The sequence below is a fragment of the Camelus dromedarius genome, chromosome 10 (genome assembly GCF_036321535.1).
Source record: "Camelus dromedarius isolate mCamDro1 chromosome 10, mCamDro1.pat, whole genome shotgun sequence".
Lineage (NCBI taxonomy): Eukaryota > Metazoa > Chordata > Mammalia > Artiodactyla > Camelidae > Camelus > Camelus dromedarius.
In genome coordinates, this window is record NC_087445.1 from 34,711,083 (window position 1) to 34,726,468 (window position 15,386).

The window sequence follows — 15,386 nt, forward strand, 5'->3', positions numbered from 1 at the left end:
TACGATCAGAGTCTGCCATATTGGAAATAAGATATTACATCAGTATTCTTTAGCCTAAAACTTCCCATTTCCTGCCCACTGCCACCTTCCCCTTTCACAGCAGGGACTGAATGCTACACTACAGAAATTTAAAAGCTATAGTGTGCTTTCCTATTCTGTGGTACTGTAGACGGAACTAGGCTGCACATGCAGATACACGAAAAGCACGGTTATACCATTTGTACAATGGCACTCACTGTGTAGGAAGAGAATTCTTATCATCAGCCCTATCTTTTTTAATTATATGAAAAACAGTTTAATAGGAAGGGGCCTAAAATAAGTCTCTATATACAGTAATTAATTCAGAAACAACAAGCCCACAATCAAGGTATATGTTGCAGTCAACACGGCCAGCAGCTCATTTTAATCCACCTCCACTCCACTATTTTAAAATTAAAATGATTCCTGCTCTTAACCCTACACGTTCTCATTGTCTTGCACACTCTTTGCCAAAACTTACTATCAAGTGTGTTTTCATTCTCTCAAGGGCTTTAGATTTACCCACTGGTGCAGGGTAAAACATTCTTGAAAACAGAAAAGGCAACGTAGGTCGTCAAACTTACCCAGGACTCTCCAAGGCTGTTCTGTGAGTTCAAGTGCTTCCCCATTGATGGTATGTTACAGTAGATTCTCTTGTTCATTGGACCCAGGACACTATCAGCCTCACATTAGAGGAGCTCGCAATATTTCGCGAGCAACCTCTGTACCCGTGCAAAACACAGATTATCAAGTGAGCAGCCCGCATGTCTGAGAGACTGTCCTGCTGCAATGTGAGAAGGCTGAAAAAGGACACCAGGAGAGGGAACTGCTCATTAATTCTTCTCCTCCTCATCAGGCCCAAATGTTTCAAACAACTGATCTGGGAACACAGCTCTGACATTGTCGAGATAATGACTTGATTTGTTCCCAAAATGCTGGGAGAGCTGGTGCAACCCTATCTGGTGAGAACCATTTGTTCTCTTTTCTTCCCAAAGCCAGAAGCAAGGCTTGCTTCTAAAGACAAGAAACACTTCCTGTCTTTTTTCCCAGCCTGACAGTCAAGGGGCTGACTGACCATGCATTAAAGCCTTATCAACCTGACACTGAATTATGGGCTACTTTAGATTAGCCAAAGCAACATCCGTCTCTGGCTTGCCAAAACAGAATTTCCTGACCAGTGGTATTAAAATACAGACATCTCACAACCTTGCCCAGGGGGTGCAGTGTGCATACTAAACACAGGCACCCACTAAGGCGGCACATGGGAACTGAAGTCTCCCCCATGGCCCACTGCCCAAGTCCCACACCCAGGGACTGTGTCCACCCACAGGGAGCACACCTTCTCCTAACGCCCCCAAGGCTCCACACAGGCCAGCCAGACCACTGCATCTACACATGCTGTCTCGCCCTCCTCACTTCCCATCCACTCCTCCACCCTCTGCTCTGGGCCCAGCAGCCATCAAGCCTCTGAAACTGTTCATGCTGCCAAATCCACCAGATACGCCTCATTTCTCATGGCTCCACAGCATCAGACACCAGTAACCAATCCCCCCTTGAAATGCACTCTTACAGGTTTCCTCCAACCTCCGTAGCCGCCCCTCCTCAGTCTCCTTGGCAGGCTGCTCCTCAGCGTTCTCACTCTACAACCCCACCCCAGCTTAGTGGCCTTATTACCTCACTGCTGCAATGGCCAGTCATATGAGGGAGATTCACAGAATTCAACTCACTGTGTGCTCTTTCTCTCTGTTCTGAACTTTAAATGCAGATTTCACACAAACCTCCTAGGATGCCTCTGAGTCGCAGCCGGCCCTCCCAGAACCTGGGCACTGCACTTGACTCTTCCCTGTCCACCCAATGAGCTCAGAGCTCCTTCTTCTACACCTCCACTCTGCCCACCCTGCCGTAGCCCCGCCCTCACCCAGACTAAGACTTCTCTCACCTGGGTATCACTGCAGGTGCCTCAGTTCTGTGGCCATCCTCACATCCCCAAGCCAGAGGGAGTTTCTCAGCCTGAACTTCAGAATTACATCACTCAACAGTTAAAAATTCTACAACGATTTCCTACCACCCTTGAGATAAAATTTTAAATTTCTTAACATGGTCTGCCAGGCCCTTTATGACCTTACCCCCAAGTCCACACACACCCCTGTACCCAACTCCACCCTCCAATTTGAAATCACAAGCTAAACTCTCTGTGGTTCTAGACACAGGATGCTCTCCCTCCTGTATCTGGAACAGCCTCTTGCCCAAATCTACCACTTCACCTGGCCAACTCCACCTCACCCAACAGGTTTCAGCTTAAGCTTCTCTGACCCCCACCACCCATCGACGTTTAGCGTTTTATGTGCCCATGACAGCCTGCACCTCCCCCATCAGAGCACTTACTCCACTTACCTGCCTGACCGCCCGACTAAACCAGCTGTATCTCCTCTTTTCACCACCCATCAGCTTCAGCCTCACTTACTCCTCCGTTCGCTGTTGGTTGGTCCCTCTGTTCACTGCTGATCTCAAATTTGTTATGGCTCATCATCAAAGCAAACATAAGCAGCAGAACTACAGAATGCCCCTCTCTGCACCAGAAGCTACAGCGGTATCAACAGGTATGCATGAAATGGAACTCGTCCTCAAGAAAAATACCAAGGTAGGGAAACGGCATAATGAGAAATGTTCTATTTACCAAACAATAGGTCTACAGATGCAAATTAGAAAAGGCAGCCTCAGAAAACAGGTGGTTAGGAGATGCAAAATAGAGAAATTATCAGGATGAAGCAGAGACAGTCTGGAGCCTCCTTCTACAGCGCAGGATTTGGGCTGAGATGATTTTGAAGGTGGCGAGAGGCAAATTGACAGGCATAGAAATTAATTAGAGAGATGTCAAATTTTGCAAACAATCAACAACTTTTAAAAATCAGTTGGATTTTCCGTGTTTTTTCGAGTGAGAACTTTGTAAACTGCTCCCTGCTAGTTTTCCACTGGCACTGACAGCCCACACAGCGTGGAACAGTCAGTTTGGTGGCATGAGAACTGTAAGTCACAGAGATCTGTGCTGACCCTCCCTCCAAAAAAGGACAAGGAGCAGCAAGTCCAATCTTCTCAAAATATAATTCGATAGAAATATCAAAAAATAGGTTGGGTGAAAATTAACTTCTTGTTACCTCTCATTGCACCTTTGTACATGACATTAAACAACTGGAAAAATATGAACCAATAATCTTTATAAGCATCATATATGAAGTTGGATGTCTTACAAATATGCCTTCATTTAATTCTTATAGACATCTTCTGAGAGGAGTAGTATTGTGTCCATTTTACAAATGAGAAAACTGAGGCTCTGGCCAGAACAGACAGAATTCACTGCTAAATCTGACTGCTAACCCTATGTTCTAAGCTGACTCTCAAAAACAAGTGAGCAAGAAATAGCTTTTCCCAAATAGCACCCAATGGCAGAAACCCCCCTGTTTGAAGGAACCTTCGCAGGTATCTATAATTAAGTCAGGAATGTTCCAACTTAAACTAGCTGCTGTCAATTTTGTTTTTTAAAATAGCTCTGGCCTGAGGCAAAACATGCCTCTTAGGTACCTCAGATTGTTCTGTCAATCAAGGAGTAACATTTTACTGAAAAGCTGTAAGTTCTTCTCCTCCTTGGAGAGCTGAGAACAACCCAGAATGCTTAAGAATTTGTGCCTCTCCTTTAAAAAAAAAAAAACAATTAAAAAAAGAAAAACCAAAAAAACAGACGGTCCTACCTAGGCTCCTGGGACTCTAAACACGGTCTCCTACTGTATGCTACAACACCATCCTTAAATTCAATCATTCTAAATTGGGTGCTATCATTACCTCCATTTCACAGATGGGAAAGCAGAGTCTGAGAGGCGTCCTACGCCTGTGTTCTTTCCACTCTCCATACCACGATGCCCCTAAAAGCTCTGGTCCAAAACAAAAAAGGATGAATACCTTAACAAGGATGGGGGGGATGGAGAAATCAACTCAATGGATAAACGTCTGAGCCTACGAAGGGCAAGATGCTGTGTTGAGAGAGAAACTAAAAGGATTGGAAACCTCAAAGAAATCAAATCTATGTGCCGTGTTAAAGACAGAGCCAAATCAGTGAAAAACTGAAAATTATCCCTCTAAAGGTCTCTCAAGCCCCAGCATGACTGGCATTTGGGGCTGGATAGCTGTACATAGCGGGGGCTGTCCTATACATCACAGGGTGTGTAGTAGCACCCCTGGCCTCGACCCCCAAAACCCCTTGAGAACCACTGCTCTAAATGAGATAGATGTGAAATCCATAAAAGTAACTGGCTACTGCAGGGCCTTACCTTCATCAAGTGCAAGTTGTCAAGAGTTCTTTTTCAGCATAATAAGACATGAGCCAATCAAATGCAGAATTACAATCTTAAAAGAAAAAAAAAGAATCCCCCCCCCCAAATTATTCCTTCATCAAAGACATTACTAGCATTTAAAGAGATAACGTTTACATTCTCCCAGACCTGCGGTTTGTTGAAAAATTAATCTGTTCCATCCATGCTTTGATCTTCTAGCAAATTACTTCCTGAGACAAGAGTTAACTCGTGAGGGCCTTACAGGCTACGCAGCTGTTGGAGCAGAAGTGGCATCCAATTCCAGGTGGAGAGCTGGGGGGGGGGGGCTTCCCATCTTCCAAGCCCACCCCCCCACCCCCGCTCAGCAACACACCACCTGCCGCCAGGGAGTCTGATTTTCCCATGAACGAAACAATGCACCTGAGTTTTGTCTTCAAGGAAGAAAGAGCCTTTTAGGAGGTGGGTCAGTTTTACACACCAGCACTAGTATTTCTGTTATGAAAGGCTTTTTGTTGTTGTCTTAGTATCAGTTCTTAATGTCACAAGAAGGAAGACGGTCAAAACCCAAGTAAGTGGTCTTGCTTCTATTTCATGTTTTCCCTGAAAGAGGGGAGGTGGAAGCTTCCACCTTCCAACAGCTTTTGCTCATCTGACACCTGTCCTACAAGGTGTATGTTGCCAGCCAGATAGATGGAACTCATGAGCCCTGAATAAAATGCTTGTTGTATTAGAAACCACATGCTTAATCTATAGGAATGCTGGCTGCAAATTAAGACCAAACAGTTCATTGTGTTTTGTGTTCATACCTTGCCATGTATGGCAGGCAGAAAAATGCACCCCACCCCCAATGATATCCAAATCCTAATTTCCAGACCTATGTTCCATTACATGGCAAAAAGGACTTGGAAGGTGTGATTACAATTAAGGACCTTTGAGATGAGGCGATCTGCCTGGGTCATCCAGATGGGTCCAATGTCATCATGAATCCTCAGACACAGAGAACCTTTTCTGGCTGTGGTCAGAGAGAGGATGACAGAAGAAGTAGCAGCCAGAAAAAAATTGAAAGGGACACAACTCACTGATGGAGGCTTTGAAGATGGAAGAAGAGGGTCATAAACCAAAGATCACAGGTGGCCTCTAGAAGCTGGAAACAACAGATTCTCTCCCAGAACCTGCCCTGCCCACCCCTTGATTTGATTCCAGTGAGACCTGTGTTGACTTTGTGACCTACAGAACTATAAGACAATACATTTATGTTGTTTTAAGCATTAAATTTGTGAATCTTGTTACAGCAGGGGTAGAAAACCATTACAGATTTTGGCACCTGGAAGTGGGGTATAACTGCTATAACAGATTCCAAGAAACGTGGAAGTGGCTTTAGAACTGGGCAGTGAGTGGAGCCTGGAAGGCTTCCGAAGTGGATGGGAGAGAAAGTCTACATTGCCTTGGACAGACCTGTTCGAGACCTCTGGATGTTAAGGACTGCTAGGGAAGACTCAGAAGGAAGTGAAGAGGGTGGTAGAGAAAACACAAACTGCCTTAAAGAATACACCTAAATACTGCCATCCTACCATGCTGCGTACTGTGCCCTCAGAAAGAGAGGCCCCAAAGTGGGGGAGGGCCCCTGACCAATCGGGGGACCCACTTCCCACCGAGCAAAGCTGTTGTCCGTGCAATGCTGCAACATCCCTGCCACGTGACCCAGGGCAAACAACCTCTGTGACCCGCACGCAGGGATGACTAGCACGCGTCTCGAAGGATTGTTCTGAGGATTGAATGAGGTCATGCATAAAAAGCCCTCAGTGCAGTGCCGAGTACACAGTAGGCTCAAAAGTGTGAGTTATTTTTCTTACCCAGTCTAAAGGAGAAAAATGATTGCACAGGAATATATCCTTCCTTTCTCCCACAGGAAAGCAGTTGACGAGTCTTCCCTAGAGAAGACTTAGGGCCTAAGCATAAAAGAAGGAAACAGAAGCAAACTTGGCTTTTCAAGAAGCCAGTGCCCTATAAATCAAAGGAAAGGTTTGGGGACTCAATGGGGCTATTCCAAAACGCAAGGGACAGACAGACTGAGGGCTGAGGAAGCTGCCCAAGACAGCAAAGAAAGACAAAAAGGAGGTTGAGTTGTTCCTCTGGTTGATTCTATTACTGGAAACTCGCCAACTGCAGTTTGAGAACACTGGGCAGAGAGACTGTGCCACTGCCAGTGCCAACTTGGGCAGGAAGTGATGTGGCTGGGTCCCACGGTCGAGAAGCCAGCAGGAGGGGGTGAAGGGGGCCCCTCAAAAAAAGACATCATTTTTAATTCTCCAGCCTGGCTTCCTACCTCAGCCTCCCCTCTCCCCCGCCTCCACCCATCTCCATCCAAGGAATTATAAAACACAAAGAAAATTGAAAGGCCACAATTGTCCCTGTGTGGGTAAGACAAAGCAAAATTTTACAGAAACTCACAGAATTTTCTACTTAAGGCAGTTTTTCTCCGAATGTAATTTTTTTTTTTTTTTTTTTGGTTTGGGTGCTTTCATAAGGTTTCTGGGACAAGACATCACAGAGAAGAAAAAAGGCACTAAAAGCATGTGAATATCCTTTCAGTCTCTCTACATCTGTACCCTTGACTATAAATTACAGTAGTTCATTCCCTAGGATTAACAGTCGGCAGTTAAATGTCAACCAGCAGGCTACTGCATAACTAAAAGGGGAGAAAAATCACCTTAGGAATGATTAAGATAAAACCAAGTGGCAAAGAATCAGATCATTCTCCACCAGTGTGTGGTGTTTATAAGATACATGTCTGCCAACACAGTCAGCATTTTCTGCTTAACAGCAGCATTTTCCCCCTTTCAACAGAATCTCCTGGTGCCTGCTGAGAAGACACCACATCTTCCATTACTTTGTTGGCAGTAAAATCCACAGCCTCCCTGGCAATGTGATTAAGGCACAATTTTTTTTTTGGCATTTTTTTTCCTTTATATTGAAGTATAGTCAGTGTACAATGTTGAAGGCACAGACTTTTATGAGCAAAGAACATGTACCCACTGAACACAATAATGCTTTCAAAAAAAGAACAAGTCTCAAAAGTTCTTCCAACAAGCCCATTGTTTTGGATTCACAAACTGGAAAAACGTACATTTCTGCATTACATTTTCTGAATTTCCACAGGCTGGGTAGGTCTAAAGGCTTATTCTTCACACTCCCACTATTATTACTCATGCCCTTTCCAAGTAAACCCAGAGAGGCAGTTATCGAGGCATATGCGTTATTTGGGTGCATATTTCTGCCCACCCCTTTCTCTGCTCCCCAGGCTGCAAACCTCTCTGCTAATCCTTGTCGATAAAAAGGAGAGGGAAAAGGACTGGGTGACATATTCTTCTCCTCATCTGAACCCAAATCTGCAGAATCTGGGAGCGTTAGCTAGTCAATCTCCAGATCCTCCTACAAGGATGATGTGAGCGCCTAGTGATTTTGTTTGGCTTTTCATAAACATGGAAAAGGGGAGGTACAGCTGGGAGACAGTTAGATAATGAACTTAGCTACTGAAAACAAATTCCAGACTACGTTTTGAAGAGGAAAACAACATAATGGGTAGGAACTGTTCCAAGCTCACATGACCTCTGCATCTGCCTCACTCACTCTATCAGGAACTAGAAATGCCACCCTGGTTTTGACTGACTGTGCCAAAAACCAGCCTCTGTTATCCCTGACTTCTCACCAGGCAGTGTTCGCCTTCAACCAGGATAGTCCAGATATCCAAACATGATTCAGGAAAAATTATTCGGGATTCAAATAAGCCAAATAAACTCCACTGGAAGCTCTTAAGAGTATTCTAGAGGATAAAAATATGTATGTATGCATAAAACTTTCCACTTTATATGCCTCTTTCAGGGGCATGAGTTTTCACATATTAAGTACTTAAACTGTGCCACACACTTTAAACGCATTGTGCGTTATTTCATCTGTTTCTTACAAAGAACCCAGTAACAAACTGTCTCGATATTCATTCTTCAGATGAAGTAACGGAGGCTTAGAAAGGTTAAACAATATGCCTGAAGCCACAAACCAGCAGACCTAAACTCTGAACCCAAATTCAAATTCTTAATCCAGGATTAACATCTATGATATATTGTGATTAGCAGCAGATTCTAAAAACAGCTATGACTCTTCCAAATTGCCCTGGGGGTTCAAAATTTTTACTGACAATATTGATGACTATCTCAACAATCTTTGCTCCTGAATTATGAAAGCCTCACACACCCACCTTTGCCTCTGACTGGCAATAAGTCACAATATCTCCTTGGCGCTGCCTTCAAAGCAATGCAAATATTCAAAAATGCCTTCCTCTTCAAAGAGTCACCATCACCACAGGACAAAATCCAATTCCAAAACTGTTCTTACCAGAAACCACATGGTGCCAGATGTCCCACCATCTTCCGCAAGTAACCTAGGGTCTCTGATCACAGCTACCTCCCTGCTCCCTCCTGCAGCGGTGTACACAAGGTTTATTATACCACAATGGCTAGTTTTGTTTTCTGGCCAAGAGGTAAGATATATACAGTTGATTGAGATGCTACTGTTGGTAAGGCAATCTCTGATCTACTCTAGAAATTCGAAAGTACATTTCTTCACAATAAACTCAGACACTTTATCCACTTCCAAGACATTCTAAAACCAATGATTAAGACTGGTTTAATCCCAGGCTTAATCAGCAAACTGTATGCTCACGGCAAGTAGCTTAGTGAAGACTTTCAAATAAGGAATGTTTAGCTTCTGAATATCAGCTATATATTTAAACATAAAAATAAAGCAAATAGAAAGTAAAATGGGTGTTGTCAGGGGTCAGGGGAGGGGAACATGAGTTAGCATTTAATGGGTAGAGTTTCTGTTTCGGAAGATGAAAACGTTCTGAAGATGGATGTGGGTGATATAAATATACTTAACACCAACGAATTGTACACTTAAAATGGTAAAAACAAGAAACAAACAAACAAACTTATGCTAACATTCAAGTGAATGCTTCTTTCTTTGAAACCTCTCACTTACAAAGGGAAATGAGGCTATAGCACCTTTTGAAACAAACCACTGAAAGACCCTGGATCCGTTCTAGGCATTACAGGAAAGACTTAAAACACAAGTTTTAGGTTCAGGGCTCCCAAAGAAAGATGAACGCTCTCAAGTGACTTTTCAATCTATTTAAGCTGTTATGTCTAAATGGAGCCAGTCTCCACCTATCACTTTAAGTCTTGCTACAGACTGAATGTTTGCATCCCCTCCTGATTCATATGCTGAAGCCCCACTGTGATCTGCAGGTGGGGCCTTGGGAGGAAATTAGGTTTAGATGAGGTCATGAAGGGAGCAGCCCTGATGGGATTAGAGAACTTACATAAAGAGGAAGAGACCGGAGCCCTTCCTCTCCACCATGTGAGGACCCAGTAAGAAGGCAGCCCTCTGCGAGGCAGGAAGCAGGCTCTCCCCAGAACCCAATCACGAGGCCCTTGCTTAGGTGTCCCAGCCTCCAGAACCGTGAGAAATGTCTGTTGTTCAAGTCACCCAATCTGAGTATTTTGTTAAGCAGCCAGAGCTGACTAAGACAAGTCTATCCCATAATACATCTGTGCTTGCATTCACAGTCAATCAATATTTTAAACCCATTAAAACGGGTTTCTGAAATGCCTCACTCATGAGCATGCCTTTGGGGCACCATAGCTCAGGAGGCCACCCAGACAGGTTCTCTGCTCTCTTGTCCCAGTATTAATACAGCAACAGACTGGCTCACACAGACACACACACAGAAGTGGCAACTGGATTTTCCACTTCATGGGCTATCCTGGAGTAACACTGAGGAGAGATGCCAAAAGACTGTCATGGTTCAGAAGGAAATGGTCTCTGGTTCACTGAGTCTCTCTTTTCATCTCAGACAAATAAAGGGCTTTTCACTGGTGCTGCTTGACTGCTGATGCTGTATTTTCATCACCTGAGAATGAACTAAGAGTCGCATCTGAAATGATTCAGAATTCCCACAATCAAGTCTCTTCATCCAACTATCAAACTTGAGTTTTGCTGCACAATTGCTGACCTATGTAAATACTTTTTCCCTCCCTCAAGGCTAAATGTTCTGATGCATAAGCCAATCTTGATCCCAAAGGTGAATAATTAAGTACTACCCTTGTTCTGGCATCTTGTTTTTCCCTCATTGGAAAAAAGAAAGCAAACTTTGAGTTAAGAAACTCTGCCCTTTACCTAGGGTGGTGTACTTCTTTTGCATAACATAAAATTCTAATTGGTTTCCTTAAAAATGTGCATAACTCATTTTCAAATGTCACTGCAAAACTGATGATTAACATCAACAACAGAGTAAAACAAAAACCTCATTTTCCCTAATACAAAATTATGTTGGAAAGCTTCAACAATTAGAATAGTGTTACAATTAAAACAGGAATAGCCTGAGATCAACAGAACAGAAGCAGACACAAAAGCATATGGGATTAGTATATGGTAAAGGTGGCATTTCCTATCAAAAAAAGAAAAAGAAAAATGGATTATCGATGAATGGTTGGGAAAACCAGCAGCCATCTGAAAAAAATAAACTGATATCCCTACTTCCTGAAATAAATTTAAGAGGATTAATAATTTGAAATAAATTTAAGGTGGATTAATAATATAAATATAAAAATGAAAGCCACAGAAGTACCAGAAGAAACCCTGGTCAATTAAAAAATATATATTTTTAGAGTGGAGAAGACCATTCTCTCTTTATAGCATTGAATTCAAAGGCCTTAAAAGAAGCAGTTGGTAAATTCATCTGCAAGGAGAAATGAAACATAATCCAAGTCAAAAAATGAATAACAAACTGGGAACAACTTCAATTCTTACCACTGTTAAGGGCCCTATTGCCCTTATACACAGAGTGACACAGCTTGATAACTAACAGCCTAATAGCAAAGGATACAACAGTTCACAGAAAGGTAAACACAAATACAAAATACAAAAAAAAAAGGTAAATCCAAATTCTTAGAGACTCATGAAAAGATAGTCAACCTCCTAAGACAAATGCAAATTAAAACCACACAAGATACCATTTTTCACTTATCAGATTGGCAAAGACCAAGAAGTTTCCTAACCTACTGTGTTGGCAAGGATACAGAAAAAGGTACTTTCACACTGTGCTGCTGAGTTTACAGGGAAGGCATCCGGGACAATGTCTACTACAAGTCCAAATACATACGTATCCCTTCACGGGTAATTCCATATTTAGAATCCTGTCACATGTCAGCAAAAACAATGTTTGTACAAAGTTATCCCTTGCAGCATTGTTGCAAATAGCAAAACAATAGGAGACAGGGTCAACAAAACACGGAGCATCTGTGAAAAGCAATACTCTGCTGCTGTGCTTAAAACTATAAAAATACAGGAGAAACTGAACTATAAAAATATAGGAGACACTGAACCTCCATATAAAAATACAGAGGAATCTCAAGACATGATTACATGAAAAAGCAAGGTGCATATAACGATATGTAGAAAAAATGAATCTTGTTAAAAAATAATACACACGCATTCACTCTTTTATATATGAACAGAGTATTTCTACAAGAAAGAACACTGATTGCCTCTGGGCAGGGAATATGGTGGCCAGCAGCAGGACCTGGGAAGTTTTTCATTTTGCCCTTTTATATCTTTTAAATTTGAGCCATGTATTATCCACTTGAAGATGGCACTATTTTTTTTTAAGAATTCCATACTTCTTTTCCATTTGTAAATTTTTTTATTAAAAAAATTGGGGGGGTAATTAGATTTACTTATTTATTTTAATGGAAGTACTGGGGATTGAACCCAAGGCCCTGTGAATGAGAAGTACACACTCTACCACTAAACTATACCCTCTGCCCTGAAGATTACTTTTTAATTCAGTAAAATGGTTATAAATAAAGCTGAAGAATTCACCCCAAAATTGAATAAAAAGACAGAGACCTAGAAAGCAGAAGAGAAAAAGGTAAGAAAATCAGAAGATTGCTCCAGAAGGATCAACGTTTGAAAACAGGAATTCAAGCAAAAGAAGAGAGTGATCAAAGTAATTCAAGAAATTTTCCAATAACTGAAAAACGTAAGCTTCTATATTGGGAATGTCACTCTGTGTCCAGAAAAGTCAATGAAAACAGATCAATTAGAATACTTGGGACAAATAAAAGATACTAAAAGCTTTCAAAGAGAAGAAGAGGGGAAAGTTCCAGCTTTCATAAAAGGTTAGCAATTTAGGAAGCAACCTTACCAAAGTGCTGAAGGAAAAGGATTTCCAACCTAGAATTGTATGTTTAAACTATCAAGAGTGTGTGTGTGTGTGGGGTGGGGGGGTTGGGGGTAAAACTTAGACATGTCAAATCTCAAGAAACTGTATAACTGTATCCCCTGTGTACCCTTTTCTCAGAAGCTGATGGCCAGTGCCCTATACCAAGATAAGGGACCAAGAGAGACCACCAGGAAAGGTGATCCACAGAATCCAGGAAAGAGACATGAAGGGCATGTCTGGGTTGATGGGGACACTTCACAGAGGATGCCTTCAGGAGGAAAGGATCAAACAGACAGCTACCCCGAGGTTTTCAAACACAGACAGAGGGAGGCTGGGCTTCAATTTGGGGGTGGATCAGTGAGAGGTACATAAGGTCAACAAACAAAACAGTTCTTAACTCTGGGTAAGGAAAAGCTGTATGAGTAAGGAAATGCCATTTAAATTACATGTCTCAGCTGAGAATGACTCCCATATATATTAATCAAAATTTAATACTTTATTTACATTAGGATAATTTTAGAAAAGAGTGTTGGGAGTAGTTGTAAGAGTTATAATCTCATCTTTCACAGTACGAAGAAAGGAAATGTCCAAATTTGGATTTTAGAAAATTGAGAAATGACAGTATAATCATGTTTTCTAAAAATACTGCCCTTCTGCTTACTTTGGCAGCACATATACTAAAACTGGAACCATACAGAGGAGAGCATGGTCCCTCCACAAGGATGACACGAAAATTCGTGAGGCAGTCCATATTTTTTCAAGATTTGCATATACTAGCTACTATACATAAAATAAATAAACATCAAGTTTTGTATAGCACAGGGACCTATATTCAATATCTGGCAGTAACCTATAATAAAAACACTATGAAAAGGAATATATGTACACATATGTATGGCTGAAACATGCTGTGCACCAGAAATTGACACAACATTGTAAACTGACTATACTTCAGTTAAGACAAATTAAAAAAACCCTGCCATTTTCACAGGTCTAAACCAGTCAAATATCAGTATTTTCTTATGGTGCAACAACATTAGAAGCAAAAGAGGTATGTATGTCCAGCTACCTCCTCGTATCCTCACCTGGATGTATGTAGTACATACATGTATGTATGTATGTAAGTAGTTTCCTCTAAGGGGAAGGAATCGGGGGAGAAGGTGGGGTAGAGAGGTGCTGTTTTCATTTACAGGCCTTGCAGAACCACCTGACTGTTTTAAAGAATACAAACACACATGTAAAACGTGGTTAACCTTTTACATAGAGCCATATGATATTCAATATTTTTTACACATGAGAATTAATGACGAGCTAACTTGCCCTGCCAACATAATAAAAACCCGTATTTCAAACAGCACTAAAACGCAGTCTGTGTTTTTTAGGAGACTAGTGCTGGGACTGCCTACCTGAGGGCTGGGGACACAGGCTTCACCTCGCTGGCCCACTCATGAGGAGCAACGCCTTCCAACAACGCCAGGGTGGTCACGTTCCTTGAAGAGTTTGGGATTTTTCAGGTTTTCTCATTCACTCTGCAATTTTTATCATTTTAAAGTGACTGAGATCACAAGATAAAATCAGAATTCCTCCTACTGTTGTGTCTTCCATTACCTTAGTCATAAGAGGCGAAGTTTAGGCATATGTGTGGGTTTGTACACAGAACTTGATTAAACGCAACGTGAACAGGAAACTGAACTCATCTGGAAGAACCAATGACTTTAGGTAATCAGATTTTAAAACCAACTGAGACTACTGATCCTGTGGGTGGCAAATTCAGTTTGTTAAAAAACTAGTTGTGTGGTTTCTAAGGAGTCACTGTGAAATCCTCATCTCCAGTTCTAACGCATAAACAGCAGTCCCAGGAGCAGGGACATTAGCACAAGCCTTTGTGACTTACTCTCCTGGACCACCCTGCTAATATCACCATAGGCTGCTTAAATCAAAGGACAACACTTATCAAAATCATGAACTCAAACAGGCCAACTCAGAAATACGGATTTCTGTATATTTTTTTGTAATCATCTTCGTGACAGAATTTCCGAGGTTGCTCAAATTCAAAAGAGATTTCTCAAAAAATTGCAAGCAAAATTGAAGTTCCAGGAAGATATTTAGGCCTTTGATTTTGGATACCCCCGCAAACTACTCCCATTTGAAAAGCACACACTGGGACATCAGTTATGTGTCCAGACTGAACACCCTGCCATTAATTTAATCCTTTCCAGTTTTAGCCAACAACTCCTTTTATTGAAATGTGGCAAGAAATTCTTCGAGGGACACTCTGTCAGAAATTAGGGTCCCTGGATCTAAGAAGCAAGAGTTTGGAATTGACTGGACAAACAAGTAGACAATGCTAGTTTACAAGTATACTAATACTAGTATAAGAGTAACTCAACCAAATAAAAGCCTATGGAGACAAGGTGCATCCAAAACTGCTGTCTCAGAACGCTAATCAAACCAGTAAGTGGCATACTACCTGAAACAATAGTGCTGACCTGGCTGAAGCTCAAAAAACAAAACAAAACAAAACAAACAAAAAAACCCAGCAATAAGTGAAGACAAACAAATCTCTTTAATAAGCTATGACTTCTCTTTGTACAGTGGATATGAATTTTTATAAACCATTCACCCCCAAAGTTTACTTGAAGGGTCTAACAACAAAAGGTACAGATAGTCCTTGTCTAAAATAAACAGAAAGAACTACAGAACAACTTTTCATCAAATGAAGGCTGGGGAGAGGGGAAAAGAAGGGAAGGATTGTATTATTT

At 41.8% G+C, this 15,386-nt stretch overlaps 1 protein-coding gene and 1 non-coding gene across 4 annotated transcripts in view; one reads left to right on the top strand and one right to left on the bottom strand.

Annotated features, from left to right (window-relative positions):
• The window catches only part of KANK1 (KN motif and ankyrin repeat domains 1), a 180,147-nt gene that overhangs the window by 147,804 nt on the left and 16,957 nt on the right, over positions 1 to 15,386 (bottom strand). Inside the window, exon 1 of one of the 3 annotated variants that reach the window (XM_064490250.1) lies at positions 603 to 809. The exons of the other annotated variants lie outside the window; for them this stretch is intronic. The gene's annotated coding sequence lies outside the window, so the exon portion shown is untranslated. Of the gene's footprint in view, positions 1 to 602; positions 810 to 15,386 lie in introns of those variants that run through there. 3 annotated transcript variants of the gene reach the window in all.
• On the top strand, positions 13,278 to 13,381 carry LOC116152815 (U6 spliceosomal RNA). Its single transcript, XR_004136521.1, has one exon. It is a non-coding gene; the product is annotated as a U6 spliceosomal RNA (small nuclear RNA).